Source organism: Photinus pyralis, unplaced genomic scaffold (assembly GCF_008802855.1).
Source record: "Photinus pyralis isolate 1611_PpyrPB1 unplaced genomic scaffold, Ppyr1.3 Ppyr1.4_LG7, whole genome shotgun sequence".
Classification (NCBI taxonomy): domain Eukaryota; kingdom Metazoa; phylum Arthropoda; class Insecta; order Coleoptera; family Lampyridae; genus Photinus; species Photinus pyralis.
This window is the reverse complement of record NW_022170738.1, coordinates 20,135,823-20,158,760: the sequence shown is the minus strand read 5'-3', so window position 1 is coordinate 20,158,760 and position 22,938 is coordinate 20,135,823. Positions and strand designations below refer to the sequence as shown.

Sequence of the window (22,938 nt, the reverse complement as noted above, 5' to 3'; positions counted from 1 at the left end):
GTGTCCAAGATAAGGACCTCTATCATGGGAATCTCGGATACCATGAAAGATACGAAGATGGTCAAATTAGAGAAAAATTGCACAATTAAACATCCATTATCATGCGGTAAAGAAAACCGGAAACTTCCGCTTACTTCCGAAGAATTTCCTGAATAATGAGAAATTTGTTCGATAGGTATGTTCGCACGATTAGAGCGTTGTGCGCGGGTGCACCAACCTGTTGAAACCAACAGTTTCCAACTTAGTTTTTTTGTAGGCGGTACATCGTTCTATTCGTAATAAAAAATGCTATCCAATAGAGTATGTACTTTCTTTACGGGCCATATAAAAAATAAAGTTGATCAGGATTTCTCCGAAATGAAACTTATAAATAGTAACAGTGAGAAAGTGTTTTTTTATGTTCTCAAATAACATCAGGAACAAATCAGCGCTATGGCATTGGGCCACAAGACATTAGGACGCGGAATTCTTTGGAATTGTAGAGGCGGTTAAGACTGCTGAGTTTTAATAAGATTAAAGTCTTATGGAGATTTTTGGTATTAGCAGATGCTGGGCGTGCCTCTGAAGAATTATAATTATTTCGTATAAAAGATGTTGATACCTGTATTTAATTGAGCTATCGGGACAGATAATTCTGGATGGTGTAGTCGTGTAGACACCGCTTGCTATCTGTGCCGGATAGGGGGGGGGGGGGGGGCAAAAGGGGGCAAGTGTCCCGAGCGGCACTCAATAGGGGCGGCAAAAGTCGGCATGGTTCGTGTACTTTTAATTTGGTAATTTGGGAAGAAGGGCGGTAAAATACCAAATTTGCCTCCGTGCTAAAAACTTCTAGATTCGGCACTGCTTGCCATTACACATAACAATATTACCCAGGCCAGGGAAAACCTTCATTGGACTAAACGCTGGCACAAGAAATAAATTACTACAGCAACAAAATCCAAGAGAAAAATACAAAAAATTGAACATCTCAAATCGTACAATAAAATTGAAATACCTATCGAATCAAATGCAGTTAAACAAATTAATCAAAATGAGATACAAGAGGCGATATAAACGCAAATGGAACATAAGATAAATCAATTTAGCACAAAAGCACATCAAACACATCGAAGGTTCAATTCTTCAAATCTTAGATAAACATGGGAAATATTAGAACCGCCCCCTCCCCCCTGCCATGATTTACCGCCTCATTTCGGACTTTTCATATTGCAAGAAGCGGATGACTAATTGACTATAGTTACATTCTCGTAGACGCAGACGAAGTGTCCAAGTATGAGGCCTAAGCTCTTGTGAGCATCTTTTCTCCTATCTAAATCCAAAATCCTGGTACTCAGACTATTCTCAAAAGTGCGGTTTGCTCGATAACACGTTCTGTCTCTACCGGTTGCCCTCTTATTGCATTTGCATTTGTCACGTGCGAACACAATATTTACAGTAGGTATGTATGATATGGAGGGTTTTATGAATGACATAAATGAATGAAACGTTAAATTTATTAAAAACGTGCAGTGAAAGAGTTTTGCGTTATTTTATTTGGTCACGAAGCAAACCTAGAATAGGTAATATGAGTAATAATAAAAATAATGTTGCTCAAACAATCTGATTAATTTGGAACATATTATCGCACGCGAGTGAAAGCTTTAATTTCGTTACAAACGCAAGGGTGATTTCCGTGTTTATTTTTATCCAACAATGTAACTATAAAGGTATAAGTAAGGTAGGGGTTAGACACTTGATTAAACCAACATTTCCTATGCAGATGTCAAATTAAGATTATTATTATAAATTTTAATTTTATTAAATTTTTGATTTCAGAACGAAGGAGGAGAGGCTATCAACAGGAAACTCTAATGCAGTTATACCAGTGGCGAAACTGATGTGGCCGTACCCTTTCGGGTCGGAAAACACCCAGTTAACCCCTCCCCCCAATTTAAAAATGATAAAATTTCTGGCGGGAATACACAAAAGTCCCCCAACACAATATCACTATCGCCCAAAAACAACTCAAAAGAGAAAGGAATCGCATCTAACATGCGTGTCTCAGTGATTAAATAATGACTGCCTGGCAGGCCAACTATGATCTCTACTTGTATTCTACGATTCAATATCGAATACGAAAACTCGTACACTACTCCAGATTGAACGCATTATGCACTAACTCTTGCTGAACGTGATCAAAAATCGATCATTAGTCGATCAGGTAAATCTAGTGAATGGCACACACAATCAGTCCTATTCTCGTGTATCTTGAAAACTTTTCAATATTGAAACCTTTTCAAGAAACTTTTCAAGTGACTTTTACAATATTGGAAATTATTTGTATTCTCGTGCTCACCTTGTAATCGTATGTTTACGTTTTACAAGATTGAAAAGTTAACAACCATGAAGTTGTAACACAGTGTAGCCAACCCACAAATGTGAATAATGTGTGCGCGTGCGTAAGTACAATTAATCAGCTGTTTGGTATAAATACCAGTTGATTTAAGACGTGGTGTTACGTGTAGTTGACAATGTTTTTAAAAAAAGCAAGGACATCGAAATCACAATATACTATTTATGTAGAGTACTTAGAAAAAAATTGTTTGTTAAGAACTGGAAAACTTTCTCCTAACTTGGGCCCAGAGGATCTTCATTCTTTGTGGCTGCAACTAGCAAAGGAGCTAAATGCATGTGGAGATGGACCCACTAGAGAAGTTGAAGGATGGAAGAAGGTATTTTACCTACTTTAATATACAATTGTTAATTATATTTTCTGACTACAGCTGTTCACTGAGTGGAAATCGCAAACTCGCAAGAAAGCACGGGAGAATAAAGCACTAAATGCTCTCGAAATAAGGTTATTAAAGGGCAACCGGCACAGTGGTAGTGCATGGGATTTCTACAGTACCTGAAATAGGGGTAAATGAAGTGCAAGAAGCGATTCATGCAGTTGAAAACGTAGAAATACAATATGTATATCATAATTCAGCTATTTTGTAAAGCACGTTGTTAACATTTACTTTCAGGTTGACGAAGTAATACAAGATGTAGATGGAGCGGTAGCCTCACTGGATGTTCCCATAGAACAGATACTCCCTACCCATAAGGACGCCTATATAAACGTTGTTCATTGCTTCAAATTGAATAATTTTAATGATTCAAAATAAATTAATACAACTATTACATTCAGTGGCGTAGCGTTTCAAAATAATAGGAGGGGCGGATCGAAGTCACTTGGGCCCCCTCCCCCCCCCCCCCCATCTCAATTTTTCTTTCGCGGTGTCGATTGGTCATGGTATCACAGAAAAGAACAAAAATAAACGACAAACAAAATGTAATTATGTATTTTTTTTAACCAAATTTTCAAATCTTAAATTGTTTTCGTCTTTTAAGTGATGCTAATTGCAGACTCACTGACACAGAGAGAATGTGAATTGAATCGGTTGCTGTGAGGAGCGGGGAGCAGGTTCTTCGCAGTTCTTGACAATTTCTACGACTACAGGCAAGGCAATAACAGTAGCGCTAGCGCTGTTGTTGTAGTGTGTAGGGGTATTGACCGTATCAGACGTTCACCGTTCACGAAAACTTGTCAAAACCATACTTACCTAGGTATAGGCTTGAATCATGAAATTCAATTCATTTTTTTTTATTTTTTATTACCTATTATACATTTACTACTTACATAGTAGGGGCGGATTGGGCCCCCTCAGCTTTCGAGCCCGGGGCGGACCGCCCCCCTCGGCCCCCCCTCGCTACGCCACTGATTACATTTGTTCCACATGTTGTAATACATCTATTAATAAAATAAATTCAGGATCATTCATATTGGAAACGAACCCTAACCTTTAAATTAACTTGAAAAATGGCTAGCAAGGATAATCCGTACTTGCTAAGATTTCAATATTAAGTTCTCAATATTGTAAACTTTTACAATGACATGTGTCACAAGAATACGAAACCGAGATCAAATTGGGAAACTTTTCAATTCTTGTTTACTTTTCAATATCGTAACTATTTCAAGATGCACCAGAATAACACCGAATGACGGTTAATAGTTATAATTACGATTAAATATTTATCCCCTTGCAGGGCCGGACTGGCTTAGGCCGCCAGGCCGCCCGAGCGGCTGGGGCCCCGCGCTAGCGGGGACCATGGATGGGGCCCTCTTTGGGTCAGTCAATGTTTGAAGCATTAATGTTTGTAAATGTTGAGCGTATTGTTAGTTTAAATTTGGAGAAGGATAAATTAATTGATAAATTTGCCAATACGTCATTGGAATTACAGCGCCTTCTCCTTTAATTTAATGTTCAATACTGTTCAGCAAGTTGTTTGAAAAACAATTAAAAAAGTCTGCAAATCCCTCGTCTTCTTTTTTTGGGATGGGGGGGGAGGTCCATAAGTTTGGAGGCCTTTTGGACATGGAGCGCCCGGGGCCCTTACCCACCCAGTCCGGCCCTGCCCTTAAGGGGTAGTTAACGGTACGTTTTCGAACAAAACAGAACAAGAGGAAAATATCCTCTGGCTAGTAAAAGGTCTCTGTTAAATCATTTTGTTCTAATTCTTATCTAATCCATCTGTCCAGTGAAATCGAGGATGGCTTACAAGATGGCCATTATCTCACTGAAAAGAGCGAACAGGTACGGCTCCTAATTACAATGGTATTCGCACGAGAACATTCTTGTAGTGGCTATCCTCTTGAGCTGAGATTGGTATTTTTCAGCATGAGCTACCCGGAAAAAACCCCTCTAAAATTGCCACGTAAAACACTCATCTCTAAATCCCAATCGCACCTATCTCTAATCCACGAGAGGGTGCGAAAATTAGTTTATTCTATTTTAGATTATAATCCTTTTTATAAGCACCCAAATGGGGGTATTAATTGGACTTTATGGCACAGAACTGTCAAAAATTGCCTAGCAACGATACTGTCACTCGCAAAACTTGCTGTATTCTTTTTCATATAGATCTTTGGATTTATGAGGAATCACTTTACTTTGTGCGATTTCGAATTCACGTAATATTTCGTCAGAATAAACGTTTTCCATTTCAGCTACACTCATTTCCAACAGCGAATTGTTTGATAAAAAGTAAACAGTCTCAGTATCCATAGCAACACAAAAAACGCCAACTATCTACACCACTCATATTTGGTTAGCGACAAATTCCTGTAAGAACTACTAATCCCTTTTAACTTTTTAGAAATTGTGCTAAAATAGATTAAAACGTTGTATGTACCACGGGCATAATCGATTATGGCCCTCGAGAAATTAAAAGCCCTCCTTCGTCGGGCTTTAAACATTCTCTCGTGCCATAATCTTTTGATTATGCCCTTAATACATAAATAACTATTATTAGTGGAAAAGGTTTGCGTCACGAGATGGGTTAAAGTAGTGGGAAGTTGGTTGTTCTGGGAGAACCGTCCGGCAACGCCCGCTGAACCGTGAGCGAAGTTGGGCCACCCACCTGTAAATTACCGTAGGATAGATTTTGTATTGTGCTCAAATTCACGTTGAGCGGCGAGCGCATGCAAGTCAACAATCTATATTTTACTGTGAGGTGTTTTAATTCGCACTTAGAAGTGAGGCAGGATTAAGTAAATTACCCGTAAAATTAGTGCAGGGTAGTCTTATGTATTGGTGTGATGGCCGAATCATAGAAAGTTTATTTTATTTTTTGAGAGGTGTCGTGATGATACGGTAGCGAAGTTGAATACGTGTAAAATAAACGCGTAAAGTTTTAAATTTTAATGGAAATGAACGATTTTGGATTGAATTTCATGTTATAATTCGTCGCATGTCTAACAGCCGATTGTGCACAAATAATATTTTTCTACAACTGTCAAAAAAACCTGTCATTTTCTGACGGATTTCGAAACGCGAAGTACTAGATTTTTAATCGGTTAATTAATAAGTAAGGTTGCTCTTGACAACGTGCGCGAAATCGTCAACAGTGAAAAAAAGTACTTCGCGCACGGGACAAAGTTGAACTTAAACAGAAATTTAATTAACAATCGGTTCAGTTGTAGAAAAAATATTGTATATAACGCTAGCGCGAAGTTATTTCGCGCATTTGACTTTGACAATGCGCGAAATTGAACTTCGCGCTCTTGTTATATAAATAACTATTGTATACGACATTGACATTTTTATATGACATTTCGGGTACAATCTCGCATCGATATTGAAAGTACAATTAGGGGCTCTCTTTGAGCGAAACCATGCTGAAACAGAGACTAGAGAAATCCGAGCCACATGCCATGGCATTTAATAAGTTAATTAGTGCCTGAGGGGCCTTGGTCAATTTGTAGTCAACTTCAGAATCGTATACGTTGCATGCACCACTGCTTCGTAAAAAAGGCACTATATACTTAATCGATTAGGCGTTCATTATCGATAATCCAACGATTTGAGTGACATTAATACTATACTACAGTTGCTACGAAAGGTGTTATAATTTCCTTTAAGGGGAACTATCTTAAATAATTACTGATTAATTGGCTGTACATGCTCTCCGCATTCATCGCATTCCTTACTTAAGACTCAAGCGTGGTTTAGAGGTTGGTTGTGTTTTCGTATCACTTCCTAACAAAATGTCCGCTACCTGGGTATACAGGTGGCTTGATAAGATACTGCGGTTGTAAACGTAATTTGAGGATTGCCACACCTTGGTACTGGAGCCATAAAAATTAACCACATATACTAACCGTTGTAAACCTTAAACCCACCTCTTCAAAAAATAAAAGGGCTACTCATAAGTCATAAACAATGAAATTACAGTAACGAAAGGATGCCGGAAGGAGATCGAAACTGCAAAGAAAACGTCCAAGTCTGGGCGAAAAAATTCACCTTTGTGTGTTTAGCTAGCGTCATTGGTGAATTGGTGATGTCATCACTTTATCTTTAATAAATCAATTGTTAATACCTACGTAAGCCATATTAATGGCGTATATGATGGATTAAACCACAAATGGCAAATCTTTGCTAATAATTTCGCTACCTTCGGTCAAATAAATAATCTTAGAATTCGAAGAATAAAATGTAAATGCTGTCTAATTAGTTATAGATTAAGGTACTTCCTTAACAGAAAACGTTCTTATCTTACCGAGACATCGATCTTCTAGAAGTGGGTATTATTTTTAAACCACAAACTAATGAATACATAATGAATTAGCACAAACCTGATCCATCTTAACGAGTGGTTACTTGAAGATATCAAAAACTTTACAACATAAATACTTTTAGAGGCAATTTGTTATGTAAATGACACATACTTCTAATTACGTGGGTTGTATAAACTTTATTACGCCTAATTACCGTTAAGGAAATAGATATTTTTTTGTTAGCGGAAGTACGGCGCGAATTAACATAAAGGGATTAGTCAAAAGAATGCAAACAGACAACACGAACACCCCCGTTTTTTCATTCCGTAGTCGATGCACGCGGAAAGGTGGTTATAATGGCGACGAGGCAACAATTATGGAGTGACGTCAGTCATTAATTATAACTTAACCTGTGGTTAGGTCTTAACAAGCTGTCACTGGTAGATTGTTAGCGCGTTATTTATGAGAATTTAAACGCGGACGCTTTAGTTCAATGTATAAATTAAGGTATGCGGAACACGTTTAGTTATATTATATGCTGGAATCTCACGTATGTAGGTGCCTATCTACCATGTTTTCCAATTGTCTCTTTCGTTATGATTATATATTAATTTAACTATGCCTCTCCTGTAGGAAAGAAAGCTTAATGTGAAAGAATGTTAATGGGTTTCGGTAGCTCGTCTAACAAATATCCAGCATTAATTGACGACATTTATGCACACTGTTAGATATTTGCCGTGTTCGCACACTTTAAAAAAATTTATCGCACGCATAAAAACTTCGAAATTAATTTCACAAATAGGTAAATATGTATTACCTGTTCATTATGAAGAAGTACACATGTTAAACAAAGAATTTGCCGTTTTTGAGCCGCTCGCACTCGAGCGGAAAATTTGTCATAAAAATTCTTGACATACCTACCTCCTTAAAATAGTTATCCCAAAAACAAGCATGTTGATAGATTTAGTGTGGCGTATTCGGCATCTATTTGAATGTAAAAACTTTAGGCGTATATCTTCACTAATCTCTCATTTTATTGTGGGTTGTCGACTAAACATATATCTACTACCTATTGGTGAAATATTGCTTGGAACACTTCAAGAAACCTGAATTTAGTAACATTAACAATATTTTTTGCATCTTTGTCTGTGTGTCTAAAAACTAGACCATTAGGTAACTTGTTTTCGTACTGTATAACTACTTAATCCTTAAACGCAATAGAAAGGATTCTTATTTGAACCCGTACTTAAGTTAAGGTTTAGATTTGAATTAGAAGTTGTTTTAAATTTTAATCAAACTTATATTATATTTGATTATTTTGCGATCAAAAATTTAAGTTTCTGTACATTTTGTACATAGATAATGAGTCCATTTTGTCAAATTCTCCTATTAATTTTTCTTGGGCGAGGTTATGATTTTGGTCTTTCGGTCTGTCCGTTCGTCCGCCCGTTCGTCTGTGAACACGATAACTCACTAACGGTTTCGAATTTTCTAATTCTGTTTTTAGCAATGGGTAATAATAATGTAATGGTGGTAATTGATGCAATGATCAAGGGACTAATTGATTACATTTTGGTAAATATTCGTCAACCGGAAGTGACTTTGTCGCTTGTCTATATTGGTGCAGTCTATTATTGTAAGGGGTTTAGAGGGTGCAGAAAATTCCAGTTTTCTGCGGATGATTCCAACGTTACGCAAAGTTCAACTAAACGCAAAACAATATTTACTAGATGTTAGTGACCTTAGAACCAGTCTTGTCGTGCCGTCCCCTATAAGCAAAATATCACATACAACCCTAACGTCAATTTCGAAGTGGTATTGATCTTAGGGGTACTTAATCAAACACTACAATATTGACTTACCTTATTCCCATAGTTGGCAATTTTGGGGAAAACTACAAGCAGAGCCATTTGGCTGTCAAAACAACGGACGTTTGGCCCCACTTTCAAATCTTACCCAGATTTGAAAGTGGCGCCACAATCGGTTCGAACTGGCTGGTAAGAGTTCTTACGTTGTTATAATATAACGATTCTTTTATGTGTGGCTACGTGAGACACAATGAGAGACACGTGAGACACAAAGATGAGGAACAGCGATCTGAAAATAAACGTTTTTCCCATGTTAATTTCCTATGTGCGCTTTTCAAATATTCGCCCGGTATATTCCATAGATGTAGCATACAGCCATTAAATCGTTGCCAAAGTATGTGAGAGGTAGTATAAGTAGAATACCGCGCATGCGGGCTGTGTTGTCTGTCAAATTGACGTTCCTGACATTTCATTGGCGTGTTATTTCCGTAGAACATAAGTTACTGCAGTAGAAAATGCGCGTAGTTTTTACGAAATGGTGCGTTTAATTTGTGGTGAACTTAGCAGTAGAGAAAGTGCAATTTCATTCTATGCGTATAGGAACAAAATATGTGTTTCGTAACTTAATATGAAATGATCCATTTTTGCGACGCCTATGGTTATCATCTGTTTACATTCGGATACTGCGCGTGTGCGGTGTTCTACTACGGTGCAAAACATATCTCTGTCTTTGTTAGGTATGTTGGCACAGATGCTCCTTATTGAAATTAATGGGAGGCCATATTTATGTATATATGATCTAAGGGTTAAACTTAAATCAAAAATATACCTAACCCTACAATTAAAAAGTGTAAACAGTTGTGAATTTAGGTGGTAAGAGGTCAGTACGCCTAATGCGTTTAATTTTAGGTCCATCCAGTCGTCGAGTGACAACACTTTGTTACTAAGTTCTCACTAATTGGTAGCAATTTGACGAAGTGTAGGAATATTAGTAATAATGCTCAAGATGGTAGTTAGAGAATGACAAATTTGTTATGATTGCTCATAATATTGCCAGAATATTGTGTAAACAATCTTGGTATAGTTAGCAATATTTAAAATAATTTATTTAAAAAAAAAATTAGTTACCGGACAAAACCGGGTTTTTCAGGCAGGTGAAATGATTAGAAATTGGGAAAAAATAATTAAAACAGCTGAATTTTTCCGCGGGTGAAATCCCGGGGGTTGAAAAGGGTGGAAAGTGGTGCTGTGCGAATTGTGGCAAAACTATTAATTATAGATGAAAATGTTTAATGTGAAAGTTATAGAGATAAAAAAAAGAGCAACTTTTGTATCTGCACTATTTTCACATAACCTCCAATTTTCCTAGAAAAACCGGAAAAACTTTTTTTTGGTTTTTTATTCTTAGTTTTGCGAAAAAATGTCGTAGAGGTTTGAAATTTGGAGGAAACATAGCTTGTTCTATGATAAAAAAGGAGATAATTTTTTGGGCCCGTAAAGTTGAACCGTTTCCAAAATCTCACGATTTCTGAAAAAAACAAATTATTCAGGAATCAGGAAGCAAGATAATTCGATTTTGTTTCGAATTGCTTTTATTGCGGTAAAAATGCGGAAAAAAGAAATAATAAAGATGTTTTAACTAAAACAGTTGAGCATAAGATAACAAAAGAGAATATTTAAGCAAACATTAAAGAGAAGCAAGAAGACAGATTTAGAAAAAATCTTTATTAACATCCAACATGTTGATTTATCATGTCAAAAACCGTGTATATCTTAAAACTGTTTTTCCAGGTTTGGCGATTTTCTCGAATTTTTGCTATAGGAATAATATTTTTTTATTTTTGTTTATTAAAATATGTCTTCTCGTGATTTCACCCGCGGAAAAATTCAGCTGTTTTAATTATTTTTCCCCAATTTCTAATCATTTCACCAGCATGAAAAACCCGGTTTGAATCGGTAACTAATTTTTTTTTTTTTTAAATATTATATAGCCTGGACTATTTACAGATGTCATCTGCTAAACTTCAAAACTTCGGGGAACTTATTTCAGATGTCGCCACCAAAAAAATTCCCCTTTAGTACCTACGATATTGTGTAGTACCATTGGTCCATTGAGTAATTAAATCCTTCACTCAACGGTAGTACCATTGAATAAGTCTCCAACAATGACTAATACGTTAGTTTTACCGGAACCGTCGCGAATTGAATACATAAACGTCACCCGGATAGCATATTATCGTATAGTCACTTTCTAAAAGTTAGACTGGATGAAATACAATTTTCGACAATCCAGAGCAAATTCGCTTTCACAGAATTCCCAATGCGTAGCCCACAATGACGGTGTTGATAACTTTTTCAACACTGTTATTATTAAGACATATAAATAAGTTACCTTCAGCAATTTAAAATCATTTGCATTTTCAACACAATTTATGTGGATTGGCGTTTTTAATTATCAGCATTGAGTGGCAGTATCATAAAGATATAAAAATTAATTATTAGGCTTTTTTTAATGTATAACGCAAGTAGCCCCCAAGTCATCTACTATTTTGAAATGTTTCGGTTATAAGACAACTAAATCTACAGTAACAGTTTTGTAAACAAGCTTTCCATTGTAGTAGTTTCCAAAAACGACGGAGTCCTTCCGGTCGTTTTCGAATGGACGATGGAATTTATTTAAATACGTTTTGTATACATTCGAAGTTTACATAATAGACTTATAATTATATGAATCTATATTAGCATATTGGGCGTTCGCGGCTGTTAAGAACATAACATAAACAATTACCAAATTCGTTAATAGCTCATAGAAACAACAATTTGTGGGTGTATTTGATTTTTACTTGTAACTATCCGCAAATTGCCTTTCTATTTAAATTACATAACGGCATAAATCACGATAATTCCCCAGGGCCTTACTTGCCAATAAAACATTTTAAATGGATATGGTTATAACAATGACATCAATGTTCATGATTTATTGCCGCTGCCCGCCATTTATTAATTAGACAAAAATATGCGCTATTTAACGTTATTTGTGGAGGAACCATTTAGTAATATTTTATAGAAAAAATTATCTATCAAAAACAATATTTCTTTTTAATTACATTTTTGAAATTAAAATTTAAACCTGTCGTAAACGTACCTATAGAGTGATTTGTATTCGAGATTCTTGTAAAGGCGGGACGCCGTTGGGTGTTATTACTAAAAGTAAAAAGTTAATATCAAATTGCTTAATTTAAAAACGAGGTAGTAGGTGATCACTGTTATTACACAAGTAATAACGTAAACCCCCGTGTGGTTAGGCACCCATCGGGCGCGTCTCCGGGTGGCGGATAGGGGAAAGCCCATACAGACACCTGAATGATCGTACGTGACTCGTGCTTCGGTGTGGGTAGTGACGATTATAAGTGGCTCGTCGGGGCTAAAACCCAGACTGGTAGCGACGAAGGTCGTCGCCGCGGACCAACCTCCCAAGTCAAGGTGTTAGCGACCGTGCCGAGGACTGCGTGGCACTGGGGTGCAGTGTCGATAACGGTGCCCCTCGGATACCGGGCGACCTCCGAGTGGTGGCTCCTTTCCTTCGGGAAGGGGCTGGCAGCCAAGCCCTGGGCAAGCGGCTCTGCCCAGGTGAGACCGCATTTCCGCACTACTCGTGGGAATTGTATGGAATCTTCAACAAAACCTTTCTGGGCTCCTCGTCAGAGGGGACCAACAAGCCGGGCCCTCAAAAGGGGTCCGGTAACGGGGCAGGCTCCTCGAAAGAGGGGACGGCTCCAACGCAGGGCCTTACCCAAGGACCTGGTGGTGGGTCAGCTCCTATTCGCAAGAAGAATAGGACTGGCGCACAGAAGGCGATGGCCAGGAAGCGCCGGCTCGAGGGTAAAACCTCGGGTCAAGCGGGCTCTGCGCCAAAGCCTAAGGCTGCGTCTGGGTCGTTGGCTCAGGGGGGCAACCCGACGTCAGGGACTAAGCGTCTCAGATCAGAGAGAAGCACTCCAGGGTCTGGCTCAAGGCAGCCTGAGAAGAAGCCTAGAGGTTCTGATGCACCCAAGGGTGCACCACGAACTTATGGGCAAGTCGCTGCGGCAGGGCTTAAAGTGGCCGTCGTTCCGGTTTCATACCCGGAGGTGGACATCTCTGAGGCTCAGTCGAGGTGCATTATGGCTGCATTGAATGCAGTCGTAGACCGGATGGAGGGAGGGCCCTTTCCTCGGCTGGCAAGGTTCCGCTGGAATCCGCAGGGTGCCATCGTGGCCGAATGCGAGGACCAGTGGACCTTGGACTGGTTGGAGAGGACCGTCCCTCTTATCCGGCCCTGGGATGGCGCGTCGCTGAAAGTTGTGTTGTACGGGCTCCCGGATGACACGGACACCATTTTGAAGCGCCTCCAGAGGCAAAATCCTGGTTTCAGGACGAGTCTATGGAGGACGTTCTTTCGCAGGGAGGAGCCTGGTAGGATTCTCCTCGCATTTGGTGTCGATGAGACGTCCTATCAGGCACTCCAGCGACAGAACTTTCAGGCGCACGCGGGGGTCTCGCGCGTTACTTTTGTGACGAAAGCGGGTGCTCCGGCTGCGCAAGGTAAGGGAGAGAGCTCCACCGAAGCAGCGGGACCTAGTTCCGTTGCGGCGGAGGGGGCTCAACCTCGCGGTGTGGATCTCGAAGAGGCGGCGGGATTGCTCCCGGCACCCGAAGAGATCGAGAAAGATGTCAGCGAGCTTTTGGCTCGTGTGGCGGTTCTTGGCTCCGGAACCGTCGGCATCGCTAACGGAGGAGGGAACCTAGTACATCAGTGATGGACAAAGTAACCTTCTTACAGAGCAATTTGCAGCACAGTAAGGCGGCGACCTGTCTAATAGGTCGTCAACTTGCTGTAAAGCGGACAGGCGTATGCCTCATACAAGAACCTTGGGTTTACAAGGGACGAGTAAGAGGTCTGGGCCAGGTGGAGGACTCTCTTTATTATAAGAGGGACAGCCAACTGAACCCGAGGACTTGCATTTATGTCGATAGACGAATCGAGTCTTATCTAATGGCTGATTTTTGTTTCAGGGATCTCGTAGCTCTACGACTTCAGCTGAAAGATGACAGAGGACGGGGCAGGCACTTGGTGGTCTGCTCCGCCTATCTCCCGTACGACTCAGAAGGGGCTCCACCAACCAAGGAGCTGGCTGAGTTGATAGAGTACTGTCGAAGTAATGGGCTCCCTCTTGTGGTTGGCTGTGATGCAAACGCACACCATGTTGTGTGGGGCAGCACGGACACGAACTCGAGGGGCGACCACCTTCTGGAGTACTTGCAACCAACTGATTTGAATGTTTCAAATCAGGGAGCAGCCCCTACCTTCGTCACAGCGCGGAGGAAGGAGGTCATTGATCTGACGCTGGGCTCCTTTTCAATAGCTCACATGATCACGAATTGGAGAGTGTCTGATGAGCCGTCGCTTTCGGACCACAGGCACATTCTCTTCCAACTGAACCTGGCATTGCACTGCGGACCCTGTAGGTTTCGGAATCCCCGATCCACTGACTGGGACTGCTATGTGGCAAAACTGTCGGACCGGTTGGATAGACCACCTCTGCTCTGTCGGAAAGCAGGGCAGGTGGAAGAGGCGGCCGCATTAGTAAGTGACGCCATAACAGCGTCCTATGAGGACAGCTGTAAACTGCGTACCTTTCGAGGAAAGAAGAGAACACCTTGGTGGAACTCAGACCTTGAAAAGGCTCGTAAGGAGGTTCGCAGGCTCTTTAATAGGGCCATGCGAACTAAGTTACCTGCGGACTGGGAAGATCTTAAGATCTCCCAGCGCAGGTATAAGGACCATATTCGGAGGTCGAAACGAGGATCTTGGAGGACTTTCTGTGGTAACATGGAAGGTCTTCCTGAAGTTCAAAAACTTCGTAAAATCCTTTTGAAGGACCCGGGGCAAAAAGTGGGGACACTGAGGCTTCCATGCGGTAGATATACGTCTACCGCGGGTGAGGCACTCACATGTCTCCTGGAAACACATTTTCCAGGCTCTGGGGACTACTTAACTTCGGACCCACCAAAAGGAGCTACTCGGGTCGGTGTAAGGCCGATCAACTGGAAGGTAGCTTCCCGGGTGGTTACCGAGGGATCTCTGAGATGGGCGATCAACACGTTCAGCCCATTTAAGAGTGCAGGACCGGATGGGATATTCCCGGCTCTTCTACAGAAGGGCCTGGATCCGCTGCTCTTGCACTTGTTGCATCTCTTCAGAGCCTCTCTGGCTTTAGGGTATATCCCCGAAAGCTGGAGGAAGGTAAGAGTTGTGTACCTACCTAAGCCGGGTCGTGCTAAATATGACGTGGCGAAGGACTATAGGCCCATCAGCCTATCATCGTTTCTTCTAAAAACGGTGGAGAAGCTGGTGGATGCATACATAAGGAATGGCGTACTGGTTAGTAGACCACTACATCCGTTCCAACATGCTTACAGGGCTGGTATGTCCACGGAGACGGCTCTACACAGCCTGGTGTGCAGGCTGGAAAAGGGAATGTCTTCCGGGGGGATAGCTCTGGGAGCGTTTTTAGATATCGAGGGTGCGTTTAACAACACCACGTTCGATTCGATTAGTGAGGCTGCTGAGAGCTTTGGTATTGATGGGTCGATCGTAAGATGGATCCGAGCCATGCTCGAAAGCAGAATCATTATATCCTCAATTGGGATGACGGAGATGAGCTCATCGGTTACTAGAGGATGTCCGCAGGGTGGGGTATTGTCTCCACTGCTGTGGTGCCTGGTACTAGACGGGCTCCTCCGCACCTTGAACGAGGGGGGAGCGTATACACAGGGATACGCGGACGATCTCGCGATCGTCATAACTGGGAAGTTTCCAAACACCGTGAAAGAGCTCATGCAGGGGGCTCTTGAACAGGTGGATAGGTGGTGTAGTAGCCATGGCCTTTCCGTTAACCCGGAAAAGACCGAGGTTGTTTCATTCACGAATAGAAGGAGAGCGGATCTTACTGGGCTCGCTCTTCGAGGACGTCAACTGGGTCTGACCAGGTCAGTGAAATACCTGGGAGTCATCATTGACTCCCGCCTGACCTGGAAAGGGCACATTGAGCGCATAAGCAAAAAGGCCACTGCATGTCTATGGGCATGTAGAAGGGCTTTTGGTTGTACATGGGGCTTGAACCCTCGATTGGTATACTGGCTTTACACTGCAGTGATAAGGCCAATAATACTGTATGGTGCACTTGTATGGTGGCCTGCCATGCGCAGGGTAACCTACAGGAAGCAGCTAGGAAAGGTCCAGCGACTCGCCTGTCTGGGAGTCACTGGAGCCCTAAAAACCACGCCAACCTTGGCCATGGAGGCACTTCTGGGACTAGAGCCTTTACACTTAGCTGTGGAGGCAGAGGCTCGGAAAGCTTCCATACGGCTAAACGATTGGGATGAATGGAAGGATCGAGGCAGCCTTGGGCACGGGCGGATCTGGGAGGAAACCCTCAGAACCGATCCCCTCCTTGCAAGGAGGGACGTGATCCGGGCTATCTTGCTAAGACCAAAGCGTTATAAAGTCATTCTCCCGGATAGGGAGCAGTGGCTGAACTCGGATTGCTCGTTCCTCAAACCTGAGGGGCTCGTGTGGTTTACAGACGGGTCCCAAACAGAAAGGGGAACGGGCATGGGTATATATGGTGATCGACCGAGAGCCAGCGTCAGCGTCTCCCTTGGTCAGCATAGCACCGTGTTTCAGGCAGAGATGTTAGCCATCATGACCTGTGCACAGGAAAACCTCCGTAGAGGTTACCGTAACAAGCATATATACATATGCAGTGATAGTCAGGCGGCGTTGAGGGCCCTGTCGGTAGACAGGTTCCGATCAGCTACGGCGCTTGATTGCAGGCGAACCCTAGATAGATTAGGTGAGTCTAATAGGGTAAGCTTGATTTGGGTGCCAGCGCACTGCGGAATAGGGGGCAACGAAAGGGCGGACGAGTTGGCTCGCGAAGGCAGTGGTGGGGTCTTCGTCGGGCCCGAGCCTACCCTAGGGATTGCTCCCTCCGTTGTTAGGGCCAGGATTAAAGATTGGTTGACCAGTCAATTCCAGGCTCAGTGGCAACAAGTAACCGGACTCCGACAGTCCAAGGCCTTTCTAACAGGGCCCGTTGGCAAATCGGGGTCTTCTAAGCTTCTAAAACTGAATAGAAGCCAGCTTAGGAAGATCACTGGTGTCCTTACGGGACACTGGATGGTCAACTATCACCTGCATAACATTGGGCTCGCGGAGGAGTCAACGTGCAGGTTCTGTGGCGAGGCAGATGAAACTACCGAGCATGTGGTCTGTCACTGTGACGCTTTGATCAGGGACAGATATCAACTCCTTGGAGACAGATACCTGGAACCGAGGAGGGTGAAGCAACTTAGGCTAAACAGGGTCCTATCCTTCATTGAGAGGAACGGGCTCTGAACTCAGTTGCGAAGAAAGGGGGTAGGCACAATGGGCCTCTGGTGTGCCTAAGTGCTGCCCGGTCGGGCTCCCCTGCGAATAGAATAGAATAGAATAACGTAAACCGTTTCTATTAATTTACACAAGAACAAAAATTAATTGATCCTCAAATGAAATTGAGTTCTTTTGTGTCGTTGGGGTTGGGATATAATTCTAGTGTCTGATTTATTGGAGATTATTATTTTCATGTCACGCACTAAGCGATTTCCCAATGTTATTAGGAATTACTACTTTAACAACACTACCAACACTTTTTCAATAAGAGGTGGAAATATATAACAGAGTCCTGTTTGTTTGTCTTACTTGAGTCTATAGAAGAAAAAAATCGCCCTAACAGTCCTCAAAGCTTAAGTTTTTGGCGAGGGTAGAGCTAAAAGCAAACATTGAACAGTATTTTCTATACAAATAGTTGCCATGGGTAATTTTTCCCACGCTTGTTCCTTAACGAAAAATATTAAAATTTGTAAAAAATGGCAACATTTTTCCTTCACCAAAATTTAATTTTAATTAATTTTAGCTGGGATCTGCAATGTGCACCTGCAAGACCGTACACACTCATATAGAACCATGTTTTGTATAACAGGCGATCAAAAATGAGCAGTTGTCGGGTTGCCTTTGGAAGTTCAAGTCAAGTACGATTTCCCAAACATTCCAAAGGTAACTCTACAGCAACTCATTTTTGATCGCATAGTATATTATACGGCCAGAAGTTGGGATTGATTAAATAGTTTAATTCTGCTCGGCTTCGGGCGCTAGTAGAACTAAGGAATCTAGTAAGTGAGTCGCAAAATTTGCAATGGGCCAATGGCCTTGGGGAATCCCACGGCCACGACTGGGAAATTCAAGACAATGACCTTGGGAAATTCCAGGGTCACGACGTTGCGGACATTCTAAGAATAGGGAAATTTCAAGGTCATGACCTTGCGATGTAACCTCGGGCATCTCCCAAGATCATGTCCTTGGAAAACCTCAAGGTCATTCCCCAGGCGGAGGTGGGCAGGTGGCGCGCTTCTACTAGCGCTATTCGAAAACAAAATAATACGTTCTGAATTCCATAATCTCAAATGAGGTTGAAATAATAATAACACAAGATGTTGTCTTAGTGTGCGTTTACAATGAACGTATACGTAAGAAATACATAAAACGTAAAAATTTCGCAAAGTTGAACTGTATAGAAACATACGAAAGTGTTTACGATGAACGTAATTTTTACGTACGTATATGTAAGTCTTGCGCATAGTCGCAAGGGTTGAAAATGTTTCAAAGTTACGTACGGTCAAAGATCATACTATTATGTAGTATGATCTTTGGTTTATTGTAAACAGTGAAGTAAATTTACGGAAACGATACGGATATGTAGGAGTTACGGTTTATGAAATATTTACGTATACGTTCATTGTAAACGCACACTTCCCCAAATCGTCGATGTTTTATTTTTAATAATTTTGATAATGGCATATGTCAGACATTTTGACAACTTATTCTACAACACCTGTAACTACTGCAGCAGAAATATAAATTTGATTGGGGAAGACAACATCTTGTGTTATTAAAATAATTAATAGTAATAGTAATTTATGTTTAATTCGGATTAATTTCAGATAGAAAATCTGTTCGACTCCCTTAAACATCTTTGATAATTAGTGAAAACTACTATTGAAGATCTGTATGAAGACCAATCTCGCTGGGAAAGAAAGTTTTGATGCCGAAAGGGAAAGAGGAAAGGATTAAAGTTCCAATCGCGTTCGGAGTGGAAGAGCAGCTTGGGCTTTATCTGCGCACAGGGCTCACAATTTATTCTTGGTTGTGCTTTTCTTCGTATACCTACATTATTAAAACGTTCATGAAAACACCACATCTACAAAGAAGTTCTATTTAATATTTCTGATTTCAAATGTATAATTCTGCGAACAATGCGAACCGGTAATCCTGAATATTCAATTCAAATGATAAATGGCATGTACCTAAAAAACATCAAAATGGGTATAGCTACGTTCCGGCATAACGTACCATTAATTTAATAAGAAAGAGGTGATTAGATAGTCTCCTCCTTATGAATACATTAATAACAACCAGACATGCTTTCAATGAACAAACCTCAGCATTTAATGAAAAATGTAAATAATATGAAATTGTGACATGAAATTTAAAAATTCAGGATTAGTCTTAGTACGAGAAAGAATAAAACGATTACTACATATAATTCCACTTCTCAAAAAAAATTGGGCAACCGGTATGTTTGCACGTTACTGGAGAAATCGAAAAAAATAACACACGCCTACTTTCTGTCAAGCTTCATCCGCAAGAAATTTTCTGTTTCCGGTAGCTGCGGTCAAATTCGAAGTCACGAATGTTGTAAGATATGTTGCCTAACCATAGGGGCATTTCAGCACAGTAATAGTTGTAAGATATACTGGGTTTCGCCTTCGGGTAATTCCAGCCTCGAATTTGATCAGCCTCTATATCATTTAGCATTTCTACATTTCACACGTTAGCAAGGCAAGTAAGATGGGCTAATGAATCAAAATAAAAATTATGGTCATGATCGAGTAGGTTAAATTAATGAACGGTTCTGCTAGGGAAGTGATCGGGTAAGAAGAGTCAGGAAGAGGGACAAGGGAAAGCACAAAAAAGTGGGAAATTGTGAAAGGTGTTTAAGATATAGGGATGGGGATACAGTTATTGTATAAAGACAGTGGGGCCATAATGTCGGCCCATCTTTTTTAAAATGTATTATTGAGCAAGAAAGCAAAGAGGGCTTGGACAGGTATGTTTTGGGCTTCAAAATCAGACCTTAAATTTTGTCCAAGGAGATTGCCGTTTGCCGCTCATGAATCGTGGTGCTGTGGATACGGCCACGAAAAAAGCAATCAAGGTAGTGGAAGACAGCTGGCCTTCCTCGTCCCAAGTAAAGTCAAACTCACCCTACCCTCTGTCTAAAACAGTTTTTCACTAAAAACGGCATGAGGTCCATTGCCCCCCCCCCCCCCATAACCGCCGGATCTAGCCCCGTGTAGTTTCTTTTTGTGTACCAGACTTAAAACGGGAATGCGAGGAAAGCGTTTTGCCACTGTGGAAGAGGTAAAACAAAATCACTAAGAGGCCTACAAAATGTCCCTATAAAGTTTTGCACAATGGGGACATAATTTGAAGAAGTGCGTTGTAGTCAATGGAGAACACTTTGAAGGTGATCAAAATTTGGTGTGAAAATATTTTGAATAAAGAAATTTCCGTGCTTTGGGTATTGGGATCTCGTATTATCCGTGTGATGTTGCCCTCTATGAGTCGACGACTAACCGTTTATCCCTTGGAGGAAGTCCCTCACAGAATTCCGATTATGTTTCGTGTTATATACGAGAAAAAAATATGAAAAGGTCAAAGTGTTTCATTCCTCCGACACCCCCAGGGTTTCCTTTCAGCCAGAGAACGGGAATGTAAGGATGGGTAAAGTTAAGGATGGGAACGGAGTTAAGATGTTGAGGGGAAGAGTACTGCTCATAGCTTTCGCCTCGTAGATTTCAACAAGCTAGCATTATGCGAAGCTACATACGAAAACCCTCTAACAAAACCCCAGAGCAGTCGGTAGGACGATTCGAACCCACAACCTCCCGAATAGTAGTCGGTAACGCCACCACTGCGCCACCGGCTCCGGTTATAGCAGAAGAGGGTCCTCTAATTAATTTTTCTTTTGTTAAAGTATGTGGTTCTGTTTATGATAATCGACTTTAACATGAATATTGCATGATGCGTTTTCACATGTACTTTAAGGTGTTAAATTAAAGGTAGCCGAGGCTAGAGTAGAGCCAGGTTATTGTTCTTTTATGTACTTCATAATTCTACGAGTTGTTTGTCTTAATTGATCATAGATCTGTTTATGTACTAAATTCATTTCATTTCGCTAGTTTGCCTTTTACATTTAGATACGATATCTCCTGTGATTTGTTTTATTAATTTGTTTAAACTGCATTAGACTCGATTACCGATTTTATTGTACGATTTGAGATGTTTGATTTGCGTATTTGTGAGTGTTATGCCAGGTTTTTTATCCAATGAAAATTTTTTTTCCTAGCCTTCATCGTGCGTGATATATTTCATTTTCTTTATTCCATTCGCTTTTCGATTGTGTCTCACGTCCAAATACACAAATAGAACCATATAGGAGTTCTCTATTGGTACCACTCAATCCTAGCCCGTGTGGCGCAGTTCAGTTAAAGCTGAATTGTGGTGCTAACCCTGGTTCGAATCCGGGTTCGGGTATAGATATTTGTAAATGTATAGTGGGTTGGGTTGGTAGAGCAGCCTTGGTTGAAACACCGCCCACTCAAAAATAAAAGGCAAAATAAAGTTAAAAAATTATCGAGATGTGATGTGGTGCGCAACGTCCGATATGTCGATATGAAGGTTAGATGGCTCTGCTTGTAACTCGACGTGTAACTTTTCCCCAGACCTGCCAGCTGTAAATATAGGGCAAATCACGATTCCAGTATCGGATGGGTGCCCCCTAAGATCAGTCAATAAAAAACGCTGCTATGCTTATTTTTGTTTTGTTTAGAAATTTACCTTTCATAACGGATTGTGATTGTGAAATCTCTGAATCAGTGAAAAAGCCTTACTTTGGCATAGAATGCAAATTGTCTACAACTACAGAACTACAATAAATGGTTCGCCGGTTTTACCAACTTTGCAACTATTGCAGCTACTAAAAACCGCCCCTGCAATGCAATATCTCCCTTATTAACGTGCGTGTGCAAAAACAGGTTCATTTTCTAAAACGCAAGTGCGAATCCTCCGCCAAGGCTGGGAATGGTATGGTTAGTTGCCTATATACCCGCAAATCATTACTTCTGACCGCAATAGTAGTTGGCAAAGATTGGTAATAAAGTGTGAGATGAAGGGAGACTTCATTGAACCCTCGGCAGAGGTGAAGGTACGTGCAGGATGGTATATGCTTGTCTAAAAGAAGTATATTTTACCAAATTTCTGATAAGTGCGTATTACCCAGTAAAAAATAGCCGAAGAAATTAACAGACGGAGGAACGGGCAGATCTAGAACTACTCGAAGATATCGGCAGAGAGGGATCTATAAAATTATAAAGTAATGGTGTATCTATTAATTAAGTAGATTATTTAATTATTGTTTATTATCTCGCAAAAAAGTTCGAATAAACTAGGAAGATGTTAATCTAAAGTTTCCTAGTGGAAGAACAATATCAAATATTATGCATGCAAGAAACCATGTCCAGGGCTCGTCGGGAAGCTACACCATCGTTGATAACAGGACTGTAAGTAGAGGGGTATGGTACTAAAATAGAGCGTGGATTGACCTAGGTGCACTATAGTTCTATTTGTTACATCAGTGAATTTTACTCCAAAGGGGCCCATATACGGTACGATTGATCTGTCGAATCTGTCGTTTCAGACCGGTCGAATCCACGAATCCATAGCAAGATTTGCTTGCTCGAATGGGGTATCGGTCATCGCAACAAAAATCCAGGAATTCGATGTTTGTCTGAGTCTGACTTATTAAATTATTTGGGCACGTATCGGTCCGTTTCAAACATGTAAATGAT

The 22,938-nt window shown here is 41.0% G+C and overlaps 1 long non-coding RNA gene across 1 annotated transcript; it reads left to right on the top strand.

Annotated features, from left to right (window-relative positions):
* Positions 1–2,333: 2,333 nt before the first annotated feature.
* On the top strand, positions 2,334–3,157 carry LOC116177481. Its single transcript, XR_004146682.1, has 3 exons — positions 2,334–2,711; positions 2,763–2,952; positions 3,006–3,157. It is a non-coding gene; the product is annotated as an uncharacterized LOC116177481 (long non-coding RNA).
* Positions 3,158–22,938: the final 19,781 nt, after the last annotated feature.